The sequence below is a fragment of the Branchiostoma lanceolatum genome, chromosome 12 (assembly GCF_035083965.1).
Source record: "Branchiostoma lanceolatum isolate klBraLanc5 chromosome 12, klBraLanc5.hap2, whole genome shotgun sequence".
NCBI lineage: Eukaryota > Metazoa > Chordata > Leptocardii > Amphioxiformes > Branchiostomatidae > Branchiostoma > Branchiostoma lanceolatum.
Window position 1 is genome coordinate 17,319,336 of NC_089733.1, and position 18,163 is coordinate 17,337,498.

General features: G+C 38.7%; 1 protein-coding gene across 3 annotated transcripts in view; it reads left to right on the plus strand.

Moving 5' to 3' along the window:
* Positions 1-18,163, plus strand: part of LOC136445919 (homeobox protein Hox-B9-like) — a 106,315-nt gene that overhangs the window by 78,003 nt on the left and 10,149 nt on the right. For 2 of the 3 annotated variants that reach the window (XM_066444151.1, XM_066444152.1), the window contains one exon: positions 2,571-2,632. The exons of the other annotated variant lie outside the window; for it this stretch is intronic. The gene's annotated coding sequence lies outside the window, so the exon portion shown is untranslated. The remainder of the gene's footprint in view (positions 1-2,570; positions 2,633-18,163) is intronic. 3 annotated transcript variants of the gene reach the window in all.

Below are 18,163 nucleotides of genomic sequence, written 5' to 3' on the forward strand. Positions count from 1 at the left end.
TACAAAAACACTCTGAAACACGTAAAAAGATGCCCCTGTACTATGCCTACATACGAATGTCGAATGTTCAAATAAAGTTCTTTCAAACTATCTTTTTTTGTTACTAGGATACGTCAAAGTTATTGCATTGAACGCGTCAAATTCACATGGTTTGGGGAAAATATGAAATATCCTAACTAGTATCTGAAAGTGCAGGCTAGGTGGCGTATGTGAGCAGGCTTTGTGAAGCTATGGGAAATGCCACATTAGAAACGTTAACATATACAGAAACACATGTTATGATCATCCCGGTATGTATGATACAACGTTCTAAACTCTATATCACACGTGCTGATTGTTTTAATCATATCCAAGTCATTCTTTCGATCTTTTTCAGGGGAAAATATTGTTCACGAATACATTTTACCCAAATCTGATTTTTGGTTCAAATATAATTAAATAGTGAGGAGATATCAAATTTATAGAATTTTGGCAAGCGTACCTTGTGCAGCAAGCGTACCCTGTGCTTTGAATATGTTTTGTTATAACCTGTACTTAGAGCAGTGTTTCAAAAATGTACAATAAAGGTCTTCATTCTTGATCTAGCTTGTGGATAGTCTGAACATAAGTACGAAGCAAACAATTATTTCTTGCATCCAGTTTGACACACAAAAAAACAAGTACAATGTTCTCTTTCAATGTTCACTGTGCTACAAGTCAAGTAGAGTAGAGTAGAGTAGAGTAGATCCTTTCGGCCAGGTAGGAAGGTCATTTTCCAATTTAGGCCGCTCATCCCTTTACTGGATCGTGATTCCAGGCTTGTGAGGGCAGTCTAATGCTTTGTAGTTGTAGACTACTGGGCGATGTTCCATGTGTTTATCAAGTCTGTTTTTGAAAGTGTTCACTGTCAGAGTAGAGTAGAGTAGAGTCTACAGTCAGGTAGGATGCTTTACACCAAGTCAAGTCAAAGTTTATTGCAGAACAATTGTATCAGGTACAATGTACGGCAAATAACGTGGATTACTAACAACTACAAACTACCTATGCTAGCTCCTAGTGTACTTATCTAACATCACTACGCAATACGTGATATAATGGAATAGTACGTTTCACATTGTTACCTTGATACTGCATACAGAAGAGAAGGCATAGCATTGTATACCAATTGGCCTAGGTAGACAGATACAGGAAAATAATAGAAGTACGTTGAATTTTTTTCTACTTCAGGCAATGCAGGTAATGCACCACGACTCTTAAAGTTTGTCGCCATGGGTGCCATCTTGATTTTTGAATGGGGCCTTGAGTCTAGTTTGGGCCCTTGTAATATTCTCAATGACAGTTTGAATTAAGTTAGAGCGTTTAGCATTTTATCATAAGTTAGAACTGCTGCATTGTACGTTTCGTTTACATAATTGTATCAGGTAGATTGTGTAGTAGGCGGGGATGACTTCTTACTTTTACCGTCGGTTCAGACCTTTGTAGCGCCATGTGGCACATAGGGCAGCAACATCAGCCTTGCTGTTTCTGTAGCAGGGTATTTTTTACTAGGAATAGTTGCTAGCTCTTCCCCTAAAATACATTTTATTCGATCAGACTTTACAGACCTGTCTGAGACCATGAAGTCGACACTGTCAGAGTTAGCCGTAGATAGAGTAGGTCGAAAGAGTATGTTTCAGTTTACCCGTTTCGTCTCATTCAGCCACAAGAGTAGATTCTCACAGAATGTTTAGGAAAGGCAAGTAGGACTTGCTGACCCTATACAAACTTCTGTTTATGAGTCGTACAATAGTAGGTTTCAGTATCTCAAATTTGTCCCAAAACGTAACAACTGACCTACACAAATTGCATGTGGGTCTCCCCGCAAGTAATCATTGCCTAGACGACACATAGTTTTGATATGATATTCAGATCTATCTGTACTCCAAGTCCATGGTATTCTGGATTTGGTAAAAAAAATATATTGCTTCAATCAGAAGCTGGACGAACAACAGGGTGTTTCCAATTGTAGGTACAAACACTGATTGCATCCAAATCCTTCAGCTGTAGAGTAGAGTCTCTACAGTAGCTGTCTCTTATACATCTCAGGGCACTGTGGTCCTCCCGTTAAGTTGTTTTCCAGACGATTATCCAACGCTGTTTCCTTCTGGGACAAAAGAATAAATAGGAAACAGAATTCGCCTCAGCTAGGATCGCCTGGTTATTTTTTATCACCGCGTACTTGTCTGAATCTTTGTGAAGGCTGTATGTTGCCCCGTCTGTTCTATTTGTATACATCTCCACTAAAAGGACACAGTGTTACAATCCTTTTCCAAGGACGTAAATCAATGTTCGGTGAACCGTTTTACAACTTGATCGTAACCTCTCCCTCGCTAAAATCTGCTTGGTTTTGTGCCATCATTCTGTCTACGGTCTGTGTGCGTGTTTTATCGCTCTGTGTGGCCACATACGACTGTCTGATGATAGTAAGATATCGGGTACATATAGAGTAGAGCAAAACAAACCACGCTTTGAAGTTCAGCTTAGAAAGACATAGACCATTATGACTACCCTACCCTAGTCGAAAAACAACTGACCACGATGTTTTGCTGCAGATATCTGTGGAGGCCGTATACAATTCGAAAGCAAGATTTCTACAGGACCGATCATAAGAAAGGTATGTCATCAAATTGTGACTCAACCATACTTTGAACAACTATATCGTCTTATTTTCCGTTAGCATAATATGTTGAACGTATGTGTATGTATCCATTTTATGGTAGAAAGTACGCAAATGTCATAGGCAGACATAGCGATTTATGGTTGAAATGATTGAGTGTATGGCGTGCCCTCTCCAGACTATGTTCAATAGTCTTTATTCTACGTAGGAATTATCAACTGTCACATATCTAGCGTAGTTCTACGTCAAAATTAAGGATCATTGAGATCTATTCTGTGAATGTGTGCCTTGTCTGACATAAAGAGTGAAATATTTCAGGCTTTGTATTGAACAAATCTAGTCGGATTCTGTGAGTCAAAAATCGACATGTGGCTACTTTGATTACTAAAAGATAGGTACATACTCTGTAGGGTTGCTATTATATTCCTTCAAATGTGCCATATATTCCATCTAGAACATGGCCAAATGTACAGTTGAGATTTGGGACCTAAGTCTGGCTATTTGGATATTGTGAAAGACATGTATTTTCAGTAGAATACCCAACTTCACAAACACGCCATTTTACGCCAGTGTGCATAACGTTCCTACGTCCAGAAAAGTCGGATTATTTTGTAAGAACATTTTAAGCATTGAGTTATCAAAATGTGTTTCTTTAAATCTTTTTAGAAACGTTTATCCATACATTTATGAAAGTTAGATATCAAGGAATGAATGATAGTATTTTGATACATTCTCTACCACTGGACAGAGTTGATAACAAACGCTTCAGAATCTGTCAGAACATTTCTAAATCACTGAATTAACCTAGATTGCAGAGACCACAGTCCCCCAGTAAATTTATCGTTTGTGCACTTTCTGTAGTTTGTGAGGAATCTTTTCTTTCAGAACATCTTGTTCATACGACTTTAGTGAATTCGTTCACAGTAATGAATATATATGCAGTCTAATCGTTTGAATAAGGCAGTGAGACACCAAAAACGTTCAGTAACAACAAGAAAGATTCCTATTCCATATTTCAGTTGAGTATTACTTCCCTCCAGATCCGTGCCTTATAACATGTTCTTCGTTCAAAGACTAAGCATAATACTTATTTATTGATGATATCGAGACCGTGGACAGCAACATCTCGTTTATCTTGAAATGAAACTTGGTGTAGGGAATATCGAATTTGTCAGATTAAAAACCTTACAACTATTGTGTCTTCTTGTCGTATCCCTGGAAAACAATTGAAACAATCGCATTAATTTTGAAATCAAAGTTGGTGTAGGGAATATCGAATTTGCCCGATTGAAAACTCTACAACTATCGTGTCTTCTTGTCGTATCCCTGGACAGCAATTGAAACAATCTCGTTAATTTTGAAATGAAACTTGGTGTAGGGAATATCGAATTTGCCTGATTGAAAACTCTACAACTATCGAGTCTTCTTGTCGTTCGCTCATACTTTTCCTTTCGCATCTCAGTACAAAATTGTCGAAACCTTCAATACCCTTCATGGCTTGTTTTCTGGTAAAATAACTTTTCACAACAAATATCATTTTTGTGCCACAAAGATCATAAAGTAGATGTACTAACACACTGCTAGTTGGTGTGTTACGCCGAATGGCGGTTATACCGGCTATACTGAGAAACAGATACAGATACTATCTGTGCAATTTCGAAAACATATAATACTAATTATAAGTTTCACATCGAATGTTGCTCTGTTGAATCTATCCGTGTATTCTAATCAAATACCACCAGGTCTTTTAGTCGTACTTTGCTCTTTTCGTTATAGATGTAAATATCTATCTTCTATTTACAAGATGTTTTATTCCGGCACAGAATACCACTCATACACCTTTTTAACACCAAGCACGAGTTCATAATGTGCTCTGTTGTTTTTTAGTCCTACATTTCCCTTCAAGTTCGTTACATTTGTAAATACATATTTTCTATTTACGATATACCTTCTGGAATACCCCTATTTCAGCACAGCATATCGCTTTAACACCTATCAAAGACCTACCACAAGTCTACAATGTGCTCTGATGTTGCAGAAAAAGGTACGAAATGTAGCAAATTTACAGCACAGAGGTGCAAATGATATGCCTTGTGGCATTTGCCACATCATTTGCAAGCTTACCACAACTAGCATATATTATGCACTTGATTTAAAGTTTTCGGTGAAGGGAATTTTTGATCAGCATATTTTGCACGTTTTGGGATTGACCCAAATTTTGAATAAAATTCGATGGAACGTCCCAATGTCACGATCTTCATTTAAAAAACTATGACTGGTTCAAAGGGTAAACATTAGACTCATATTTAACCGAAAGTCGACACAAACAGCCGACGTTCGTGGTTCAAAATCATTAAGAGAAACTGGTGTGTCAGCTGACTTCCTTTTGTTGGCAGCCGAGGGGGTAAATGATGCGTTTAGGTAGAAAGCTAAATCGATATATGTAGAATATGCTGCAGGGATTAATATTCTACAAACGTGTGACGTGAACTATGATCAAGGAGGTACCCGTTTTAATGTATGTTTGAGACGCACTTGAGCTAGTAGTCCGTGTATAGTAGTAATAGTATATATTTCTGCTCTATCACCAGGACCTGTACATAGCTAAGAGCATAAAGGTATAATAAACGTCTTTCGTTCATTATAGCCTTCGGTAAAATATCATTTGTAGAATTCTCACCCATCCAAAGATGATTGTAGCATGAAAATATACTGTGCACATGCTGTAGTTGAACATGAAGGTATATGTGCAAACCATATCATCATATTTGGGAAACCAAATTGAAACCATGTTTGGAGGCAAATTGAGATGAAAATTTGCTATGTAGTTTGTTCGTCACTGCCTGGTGATGACACAAAACATTGTTTATCACTAGTGGCAATTTGTTGTATGTCTTATATTTGTTTTATAACTCAGTAAATCATTCATAAACGCTTCTTTGACTTTCCGACTTGCCCATCTTTCAACCATGAAGCATCTAAACTAAGTTCATGTTATAAAATGCCCTGCTTCGACTGCAGACCTTGTTTTTTCTAAGGACACGCCTGTGTCATGTCTATATACTTATGTCAAGTGTTCGAATCAACAAGTGTCATTGCGGTTATCAGAGCACGTCAAAGTCAGGGTCACGACATTGAATGCGTCCAATTTAAAGAAAACAAAGAAAAAAGAGATTCTGCAACGTGCTTTTGTAGATGGCGTATGTGAGCAGTGTTTCTGAAGAAAGAAAAGTAACATATCATTCATATGTACATGTGTGATAACGCATTAGATCATCACATGCAATTTGTATGAACTGACGTTCTAAATTCTATATTAGAAAGAAGACTTAAATATTCCTATAATGTCCTCTCACGAATGTTATAAGTGTTTCTATCGAGATCACCATGGCCAAAAAATCAAGTTCGCGTCGACACACAATTTGGTACGCTCGTACGTACGTCCATTGAAAATACATTTCCAAAAATCCTTTTACGATTTGATAGTTAGGAGCTTATTTTGATTTCGTAAGTCATGCTCTGTCATCTGCTTGTTTGTTGTTTTGAGTAGAGCAGAGTAAAGCTGACATATTTCAACATTCCGTTCGGATTTTAGGACAGTCAAACACTCTTTTTTTTCGCTTTAGAGCATTAGACTCTCGCTCATCTTTCAATCATGCGGCACTACTTACCCTGGTTATCATCAGGACATGTCAGTGTCAGGGTCAAGGTAGTGAAAGCGTCGAATCTAAATATTATTGAGAAAATCAGCAACGTACACGCCTTGTTTTAAAGTGCAGGCTAGGTGGCGTAGGCAAGTAGCGCGCGTGAAGCAACGTGAAATAACGTACACAGGTAGAATATGCCGTACTAAACAGAAACACATGTTAGAATTCTACTCTACTCTACTCTACTCTACTCTACTCTAATCTAATCATCGAAACATGTACGGTTCTGCTTTCAACCATTTTTAACAGGGAAGACTGTTGAAACAAAACAAAAATACGATTAATGAATGGATTTTATCGCATGACAATCGTACATGGTACAATGTATGCGTACAGCGTGGTACAATGTATGGCCACCACGATCAGACAACAATACTACAAGGTTTGCCCTAAGTATATATCATGGACAGCAATGAATGAGTTATATTTAAATTAAAGCCATGAATGAATGACTTGATATCGCGTTTGGAATGAGGTACAACGCAATTGACCTGTGTAGGCGGTAATAGGAGTTTTGAACGAAAACTGTGGTATAATCACGCAGCCTAGCCGTAAACACATACCGCAAATGTTTTGGATTATTTGTTAGTTGTAGGGTCCCGTAGCCGTGGCGACTGTTGCAGAGCTTACGTTTACTTGCTGTCTCGTATATGTTGAATGGGATGTATACAGATATTGTTTGGGATGTATACAAGGCAGCAAGTAAAAGTAAGCCCTGCATCAGTCGCCACGGCTAAGGTTTTCGTAGCCGTAGTCAGTCTCTTGCTTTGTTCAAGAAATGCAAATGTATACCTGGCTGTACGAATATACTCTACTCTACTCTACTAAGATTTATTTCAAAATGATGACGAAGTATGGACTTTATGGATGAATATCATACGACAAAAATGAACATCTGCAACTCTGCGGCTTAGCAATACTGACAAGGTTACGTCCTTCTATAAATGTAGCATATCGGCACTGGTGCAATTTAAGCATTTACATAGAAACCAATGGCCTTAACCTCCTTGATAGAAATTCAGCGATGTCTTAAGAGACCTAAACCTGTTCTAACGACGACAAAACGTTTCATCCAAACGCAAGTAATTGCAAGATACAATACCACTTCTATGTTATATTTCTTGCACCATCTGCCAAATCCAAGACCTGGTGAATCATTATACTCTTCTTTTTCAGTTCTGTATTATTTAGCTAATATATGGAAATTTAGACAACTAAAAAAGGAGTTTCTAAAATACCAGAGCTAGAGTAAAGTAGAAGGAATATTCGGTAATATACATAACATTATTTACACTGCAAGATGACGAGCTTCTGTGTCCACAAATCATTTGGACTCTGATGCTTCTGATTGCATCCAAATCCTTCAGGTGTTCGACATTTGCGATAACATCCTCTCAGACGATCTTCCAAGACTGGATCTTCCTTGGAAAAGTTAAAAGAGGCCCGTGATATTCGTGAAATGTAAATATCTCTACACGAAAGACAACACAAAAATTCATGAAAATACACAATCTACCTATCCTTTCCCGAATTCGACAGCAAAGGAACAAGAACCAATACCAACGTTAGGTGACCTATCTTACAACTTTATCGTAACCCCTTGTTTTGAATCTGGTTGTGTTTAGTGGCATCATACCGTCTGCATTGTATGTGTGTTTTTGCCACTCTGTGTGGCCACATATGAACGTCTGTAAAATATCTGGTTTAGAGTAGAGTAGAGTAGAGTAGATCTATTCGGCCAGGTAGGAAGATCGTGTTCCAATTTTATATGCATGTAGAGTAAAACAAAACAAAACACGCCACGCGATGAAGTTAACTTGGAGGGATGGATGAGACAGTTATTCTATGGAAAAGGATTTGATCAAAATCTGTGGTTGCAAATTTTATGGAGGAGTCTGTTCTGTCATTGCAAGGTCGAACTGCTTATCCAATGATCATCACGTAACAAGATTCAGAGGTCACTTGAAGGTTACGGGTTACAGGAGCAGGACTGGGAGAACATCTCCTCTCTTTGAGTCAGAAACATCGTGATTGACACATGCCTAACTCACTGAGAGTGGAGACTTATAACTGACCCCATAGGAGAAGCAGGCGTTTCGAAGGCCATAGGGGGTGCAGAAAGTTGTAAAGTAGAAACGTTGATGAAGGTTAGACATCCAGGTAATAAGATACGCCCAAAGTAATTACTCAAGCAACTGGATAAAATTTTGGTTAGTGCCTGAAAGTTCAACGCGTAAACCTCCTTTCCTGTTGAGGGTGAGATTGTACATTCTCTCATATATTGCTTCTCTTACTCCCCGTTCGAACCAGCAGGATTCACGATCTAGGATGTCTGTAGATTCGAGATGGAAGGGTAGAGAGTTGTAACGATTTCCCTGTGTGCTGTGTGACTTTATGTAGTATTGTCACATAAATCTAACTCAAAACAGCAAAGGTGTCTACTAGATAAAGTTTAGTAAGGTCGAGGTTTACATATGTCATGACATTTCGTCAAACAACTAACTGTACATGGTTTATTAGGCATCTTATTGAAGCCAGAACCACTTGTGTACTTGTATCAGCAATAGATAGATATATAAATCAGTGCAGCAAAGGCGTCTGTTTGATATAGTACAATATAGTCAAAGTTTGGATATGTCATGACATTTCACAAACGTGCCAGCTGTACACGGTCTGGTAGGTATGGTACAGATGCAAGACCAACTTCTATTAGCAAAATAAATGTTTTACTACGATGATACATACGGTATGTTGTTTTCGCCCTTTTTAGTTTCCATTGCAGTTTTAACATATCCCAAAGTATATCACGATTTAAGTTCTATTTTGCAATTTCTTGCACTAATCTACAAGAGAATTATACCCTGGTAATATTTTTGCCATCAGCTACATGTGAGATCGTGTTAGTGCGAAAACTCCTAAGCTATGCTATAACGTGTATTCACAATACTGGTGTTGTGAGAGTTGAAATCCTTGACAGGGTCCTTGGACTGTGGCAGGTTTCTATGTCCACGGTTCGTCCCATACGGTAACGACTGACCTACAAGAGTGACATGTTGTTCTCAGCGGACTCTGTAGGAAAAACAACTGCCGATTGCTTGGAATGATGGTAATCAGATGTTTCTAGAGTAGAGTAGAGTACATCCGTTCGGCCAGGTAGGAAGATCTCTTCCAATTGAGTAGAGTAGAGTAGAGTAGATCCATTCGGCCAGGTAGGAAGGTCGTGTTCCAATTTAGGCCGCTCATCCCTTTACTGGATCGTGATTTCAGGCTTGTGAGGGCAGTCTAGTGCTTTGTAGAGTAGAGTAGAGTAGAGTAGAGTTTCTTCGGCCAGGTAGGAATCGGCTGGTTCCATTGTAGTTGTAGATCACTGGGTGGTGTTCCATGTGTTTGTCGAGTCTGTTTTTAAAAGTGTTCACTGTTGGTGCCTCTACGACTTCTCTTGGTAACCTGTTCCACCACGTTGTCATTCTATTCGTGAAAAAGAAGGCTCTCTTGTTCCCTTTGTTCCCTTTGAGGCCGCTCATCCAATTACTGGACTGTCATTCCAGGCTTGTGTGGACAGTCCAAGGCCTTGTAGTTGTATACTGCTGTTCTCGAACTCCACGGTATTCTTGACTTGAAGAAAATGTCTCTAAAGTGTCTTTAAAAACAGAGCTGGATAAACAACTGGACGTTTTCTTCTGTAGGTACAAACATTCCTGATTGCAGCCAAATACTTCATACTAGCTCTCTATTTCTTAGAGTAGAGTAGAGTCTTCGGTCAGTTTTTTCTGGGATTCCGTCCTCTCTTTAAGTTGTTTTCCAGACAATCGTCAAACGCTTCTTCTGTGGAGGAAGATGAAATGGGTGATAATATTGGGCTTAAAAAGAATTTGCCTAACCTCAAAAGCAACACAGCCATGCCTGGAAGAAGGAATGACCAAAATGTTCTGCCTGTTTATGAGGATACAATTATTACCAAACAGGTTCATTTCCCTTATAGAAGTAGCTGAAATTTTGCACGAAGGTATAAATGTACTAGCCTCTACCAGGCTCCGCCCGATGGCTGGGACTCAATAGGCTATTAAGCTTCACTGTATATCGGACTACCCTGTATAGCGGACTACCCCTGGCATACTATTCACTCTATTTGGCCGATTTCTACTATTTTCCCAGCGATCGGGCCTGGTAGAGGCTATAAATGCACGAATGTATAGATATATACACGAAGGTATATCTTCTTGAGTCTGGAATATGTCATTTTGCTGCTCAGGTTTGTATGATCGACAGACTTGATTTCAACCCTGACTTGATGGGCGGCCATCTTGAAACCAACTCATACAAATCTGAACAACGAAATGAGACATTCCGGCCTCAAGAAGAAATTGTATCATATCTCAGCTCATTTTGTAACAAGATCAACTTGCTATGATACAAATGGCATAACATTTTGACTACCTTTGCGTTTCAGCGACATTTCACAATAGGAAGATATATTTATATATACGCTGACGCAAATTTATGGTTATAGCAATTGATAGTAATTAAAACTAGAACACGCATTCCCATGGCCACGTTTAAAGGTATTATGAACTGTTACTTCCCGACAGAGAGCTGTAAAATATATCTACGTCAAAAGGTTCGCTCTCTTAGTGATTTATCTTATGATTTATCCGATACAGAAACAGAAAGATGCACCAGCTTTGCGTGCTTAGAGAATCTGTACTGCCATGCATTCGTCCACAGGAAAATATTTCTCGTAGTCTTTGAATGATTCTCGGAAAAGAAATCTTAGTATTGTGGCAATGCAGTTACTGTGTAGAATTCGCAGAATGTAAGGTTTTCAACATCGAATTGTGCTGTATTTCGGAGCGTGTCATGTTTTGATAAAGCACATGGATTTCTAGGTCCTTGTTTTTTCTCTACCAGTATTCATTTCGTTTAATAAATCTTCTATGTAAGGGCAACTTGTACAGATTGATGAATAACATGGCATGAATTTTTAAGATAAACATTTCAAGACGGATGTTTTGGCCCAGCTACACAAATGTCGGAATCCATCTTATTTTGCTTGACGTTGCATTTTGAGCATTTGTGTTATTATCTATTCTCACCAGGCAGTAGGATTTTCATAATTAGTATTTATGTTACAGATTTTGATAAAAGGTTTGTCCACGTGTGCCTTTCTATTGTAAGTGCAAAATGTTACTTGCTATTCAGGTTACTAAACTTCCACGTAGTGTCTATTCTGTATTGGTGTACAGTCGAGAAAAGTAGAATATAGAGTAGAGTTCCTCGACCAGGTATGGATTCTTGTTTCCAGCGGAAATTCTAGCTTCCTGTGTACCAAATTTCTAGTTTTCTTGCACATGTACCAGTCCTATTACCCAACTTAAATTTCCAATAGTAAAGGGAGTGGGGTACCTTTCGTTCAATCACATGTTGTCGTCTTCTTAGTATCTTTTTGCTATGATAGCAAATTCACTGGTTTTCTTCTGCAAAATTTTCATAAAGATCAAAAGGTAATACAGCGTATTTCACCAATCTTGTTGCTTTAAAACATATCCTATGTTTGGTGTTTTCAATACAGGAAAGTTTTCATAGAGGATTTCTAATTTGTTAATTCCAGAAGTCTAGCACATATATATCCTCATTCGCTGCGTGTCTCAGATAATTTCACGGTGCTTTCTACATACATGGCTCCCTTTTTGTCACTTGTACTTGCTGTGTTTTTTTTAAGTTTCCTAGAACACGTTAGTACTATTGTCCACCAGTAAATTTAGATATCATCCTATGTCCGAGGCTCTTTCCAGCAGGAATGCTAGTATAGCAGATATCGTTTCAGTAGCCACAACAGTCATGAAACGGACACATTTTCTATAAAATGTCAAAGAACAGAACATTTGTTTTTGACAAGACGGTTTTCCTGAACAGTCATTTCAATATACCGACAAAATTCTGTAAGATCTAGTCAGTTTCTCGCATTGTTCGTTGAATACATGTTTCTGCAATCGGCGGTTAAATTCAGTCTCGTTCTCTTCTCAACAAGCTCCGAAGAGAACCCCATTTCTTGTCTACTCACAGATCATGAATGAAGACCTTTATTGTACATTTCTAAAAGGACACAATAGTAGGGTAGTCGCGACACTACAACGAATCTCTCTGTGAGACTTTACCATTCTGAGTACGAGAGGACATCTGTATTGTGACCCGCCATGTTGTTCCCCAAGATTACCCTGTAGATCCGGACTTGTGATCAGTATAACAGCACAAATCCGATTTACAGGTTAGGCCTGGGCAACGCCAATCTACAAAACGCTACGCCATCGGTTAAAGACAAGACTTGCTGTTTTTGTAAAGGTAAAGCGGACGAACTTAAACTGAGGACAAAGCATGACGCTTTTGCTGTAGAACTTCAGTTTGAATTCGTTGAAATTTTATTTCTTCTTTGAAGCGACTTGTTTAATATCAAGAGAGAGGTGTCGTTTTTGTCAGTATACCTTACAGGTTAGGCCTGGGCAACGCCAATCTACAAAACGGTACGCCAGCGGTTAACGACAAGATGGGAGCTTAATTCGGTGCAACTATACTGTTGAGTGGTCCGCAACATCAGCTTGTCTGCCTGGCGTTCCACTGTGTATTGTCTTGTTGCAATTTTTGTATAAAGAATAAAGAGAAAAAGACTGGAGCTGACTTGTTGTTGTTGTAGTACTTCCGTTTGAATTCGTTGAAATAATCATGATTTCAAAACGTTACACCATCGGTTAAAGACAAGACTGAAACTGGCTTGCTGTTTTTGCTGAAGTGCTTCAGTTTGAATTCGTTGAAATTATATTTCCTGTTTGAAAAGCAGCTCATGCAGTGACGTGGTCACATTTCAAACGACTTGTTTTACACCAAGGGAGAGGTGTCGTTTTTGTCAGCATACTCTTTTCCTTCTCACTCTTGCGTTGGCGTGAATCTTTGACAACTGCTAAATAATAGGCTCCCAGCTCCGAGACCTCTCAGAATATACTATGCAACGAAACAAGTACCACAGGGAGTGATACTAGAATTAACTCAACTACCGCTGTGTTTTAAATGAGCTATTTAAGTCACTGGGAGAAACGTACATGCATATTCCAAATAGCCTATATAAGTTCTCTAATTTGCGTGGTGGTACTATTAGTCATACTTACCGTGACCTCTAGACATAGTCTCTGTACCGTACATATATTCCCATCACGATGCTCCACTGAAGATTTTCTCTTGCAAATGAAAATGCATTCATATTACCGACGGTTCGCTAGAAACGCCTGCCGTTCCGTTTATCTCGATTGACGTTAGACCTATGTCCCTACTAGAAACAAAACGTCTGACTGTTTCAAAATTTTATCAACGGTTGCTTGCGTAATTATTTTTGGCGTAACTAGGGTCTAACTTTCGGATCTGGCTTGTATTTGTATTGTGGAAATAACTCGTTCATTGTTGCAATCCATTCTTGTACCTTAGTCTATTAGTGGCACATATTGTTCGCGTGGTAAAAAAAGAAATAGCCACGTACCGAGTTAACCGAATGTTCCAATGTCCAAATTGCGCCCAGACTTGTGCATTTTTGTCGAGTTTAGCGCCGATATTCGAGCCAAGCCGTGGATATTTATTGCCTTGTGACAGAAGTAGGGTCACTGGGAGGTGAAGGGGCCGTGGCGACTATGTTCGGTGCGCGAGGCATGATTTGCAGCTGTACGGAGGCCTAGCTTGGAGTGCTCTTGCAACTTCGCCAAATTTGGCAGACAGTCATGTTTATAAAATAGTCATGAAACGCTATACTTTGACCATTAAGCGTTTTAAACACATTTGAAAATCACGCTTAAACTTACAAAGCAGATTCATTATTTACCGATGAAAACAGTAACAATTTGAACAATTTCAAGTTGAAATTATTGTTATAATGTTCGCTTGTCACATTGTTGTATCCATTGTAGTTAGGGGACTTCCCTGTCGAAAATAGAGAAACAGTTGTTACTGTTTTCATCGGTAAAAAAATGAAATTGTTGTGTTTTTGTTAGGTTGAGCGTGGTTATTGAATGTGTTCAGGTGAAAATATAGCGTTTCATGACGAAATATCTGTTTGGAACTTTCTGTGTAAAATGTTTTACTTCAAAAAATGCAATGTTTCTAACAGTTTCGTTTCCTACCTCATTCTTTCATAAACATTTGGCGTTACTGGTCTTATGGAGAGAGTGCTAAAGGGGACACTTCCTGTAATGTTCAAACCACCATTTCTAGGGCAATCTAATTGTTATTGTGTAGGTGCCTATTTTTTCTATGAAGTTTATTATTTCTATTCCCCCATGTATTTGAAATTAAGCTATACACAGTAGAGATGGGATCTTGTATCGTTAATAGCGTATCATCCCATTTTTGAATTAACAATTTTACTACCTGAACACCAGTCCTTGATATGATAATCTTATATAGGAAACATTCCGTAGTTTGTATTGTTATGTTTCCTTGTTGCAAACGAGCTTGCAAAATGGGTTTATATTTTGCCAAGGCGCAGTTCATAATCATATAGAAATATCCTCTCGGTGAATATGACAACTTTCCAGACACCATGTCGTCACAGTTTGACACTTTTACACGTAGATAGTCTATCTTGGCGATCTGCAATATGTGCAAAACTCACAGATAATGTTATCGGAACCGATTGAGGAAAAAAATCATGTTTCATAACACCTTTACGAGTTGTAGCGATGTGCTGAGATGGGTTCCTGCTAATATTAGGTGTTGATATTATCAATCCCGCCAGCAAAACTCGATCAAAGATAATATATGACTGATTTTGGACTGAAATGTGTTTTCCTGACTACTGCTGTATCGAACCCACCCCCAGTTCAAACCGTGAGCGTTGATTGTGTTATAGGAGTTAAGTTACTTCGCATTTGTCAAGCAGTAGGAACATCGATTGCTTGTGCCGGTGGGAATAGAACGGACTTTGATGAATTTGGGTGGATTGTCTGAGTTATAACATCAAAACGTGTTTCTATCGAGTTTTCCACACCCTTCTAACACCAACTTTCGACACGCGCCTGCGACGTTAAGGTGTGACAGGCCGTTCAAAGAACGAATGATTTTTGTGTGTTTTGTTGTCTTTTAAGTCAGTACTTTCACTTAGTGTTTTGTCGTCAATTAAATAACCATACTTGTACCTTACATTCCAATTGTAAATATCAAGCGTCACACAATACCAATTTTAGTCACTCAACATATACACAGTTCCGAATATTGTATCCCAGTTTTCATAAAAATGGCATGTTTTCCATTTTTTGGTACTTCATCTGCAAAACGGCCCTCGAACTAACATTAAACACAAAAACAAATCAAGTTCTTAATTCATTTGCGCAGGGAGAAAACTGAAACATACTAAAAGAGATGACACAGATGACAGTGAGATGAATCGAAGAGCGGCCTAAACTGGACCCGGAGTTCCTACTTGGCGGAATCAACTCTACTCTTCTCTACTCTAAAGCATATATCCGTCGAACATGTAAGCTTTGCTGTGTTTTTCAGGTATGCTGCGCTGTAAAGTATGTCATATTTTAAACCAAGCTTACGTAGTTCAAACTTTCATTGATTAAGTTGAACTCTGACCAAAACCATGACCACTTCAGCATTCACGTCTGAAGTAGCCAATATCATTGCATCTAGGGCTAATTTTTTCAAATTATCTTGCAATTGAGAGTAACCGCCCTGAGGTAGGCCTAAGTCTAGTATTACCGCATATTGATGTATCATATCAGATCCCGAAATTACTACATTTACCAACTTTCTAATTTCCATGCAGGCTATCAAATCTGATCACACTGTTGATAATAATTGGAATGATAAATATCTCAGAACAAAGTATTTTTCCCGAAAATTATCCCTTTACTGTATTTAGTATAAGTGTAATGGTCTTTCAGTGTTTATTACGCGTAAGTTATTGTAGTTTTTCCCTCATGTTATCAAATCTAGCAAGAATACGATAAACCCGCCATGAAAGTCAGTGTTATGTCATCATACTTAACGGTCATTACTAGAATTAGGACGTCAATATGTCAATGCCATGCTACTAACGTTTGAGAGTCAAGGTCAATATGTTTGCGGTTAAATTTTCCCCCATCAGGAAATGTTTCATTGAAATTTATGGTTTGTCAACAAGCTCCGTAATTTGTGGCTTTTAAAATGCGGCCCCGTGCCGTATACTTGTCACTAGATGGTTTGCGACATTTTGTATCGCTTACATAGCTTTTAACGAGCTATAAACAAGTCAACTCTATAACCCCTTCTCACGGCAAGCTATGGAGAGAAATAAATTTACGCCGAGAATGAAAACGATAGTACTAAATCGTAATGTGAAGATTTCGTGATGCGACCAGCTCCATTCCAATTTCAAGGATGAACAGTTGACCTCTGCTCATCGTTTGAGGGTATCAATTGTGAGAAATTTATTTGTGAACTTCACATTTGTACGGAGTAAGTTCGGCCCAAGGTTAGCCTCTTCGCGATGATTACGAGAGGCCGCTAGTGGTTTTCATGTTAATAGCAATTCATATCGACTATAAATTTAAACGACGCATAGCTGAAGTGGTTTAAAATGTTGGAAGGGGAGGGGGGCACCACACTTACATACGAGACATACTTGCGTGTCTGCCGAGAGATATACTGTGTGCAGAAATAGAAATTAGGGTCTGGTGTCTGCACAATATATGGCAGCAATGAAAAGGATACCTTTCTTAGCTGTACGTGAAAGTCAAAACACAACACAAATCTTTCAACTAGTGCTAGGGGTGAAAACGGAGGATTTTGTTTACGTTTACCTTTGCGGACCCTGATATATATATTCTCTGTTTCCTTGATTCTTTATTTATTTTTCTTCCCTTCGAAGTGCCCTTCAGTGTAGCAACTGTTTGGCATTTAAATTATTTGTACACCCTCTTTCAAAAAATAAGAGAGAAGGAAAAATAACAGAGGGGTAAACAGAAGTGACCTGAAAAACAGGTTAAAGCAATATCATTAGGAGACTGATATACAGTTGTACATTGTTTCCAGAGGCACAGAAGTTGTAAGATATGTTTTCACAGTTGTAGAATTAGCCACGACAGTGTAAAATATAGCTCGACACTTTCTTCCCTGCTTGACTCTAATGAAATAGTTTCACCAGGCGACCTTTGGCCGCTTCGGTTAAGCCGCGGCCGCCATTTTGAGATTTACGAGAAGTTGAGAGTTTGTGTGTCAGCCAACACACCACCACTCCCCACAGTCACAGACAGACTCGGCAAGCCACAACTGCCAAGGGGACGCATAAACCGGGCCATTGCCACGGTTATGGTTAACTGTCCGCCCAGAAAATGGCCCTTATGACCCTACAATGGAACCGGACGGGAGTATGGCAGCACGTTTGGCAGCCATCACGGACCAACCTGCCATCACAGATAAGAACCATTTGTTGTTCGTTACGACATTCGCTTCTTCTCGCGAACAGTTTGGAGTTACTTTAATGACTTCTGTAAATGAAACCCTAACAGAAACTTCGTTGTCAAGTAGAAAAGTTAGACTTTTAATTCGTTGCTCTTGAACAAAGTTGTACTAAAAGCCAGGTTTGTTGCATTGCGTTCATGTAAACTCTACTCTACTCTTACCATACTAACGAAGGTGGCCTATATTTGAAGCAACAAATTGTTATAGAGTAAAGTCTTCGGTTATGTTTTTTAACTTGTGTGCGACAATAGGTCTTTTTCGGGATAATCCTTATTCCTAAGAACAAATATATTTCTCTTCTTCCGTAAACACTATCAAGATTAAAACAAGAAAACGTTCT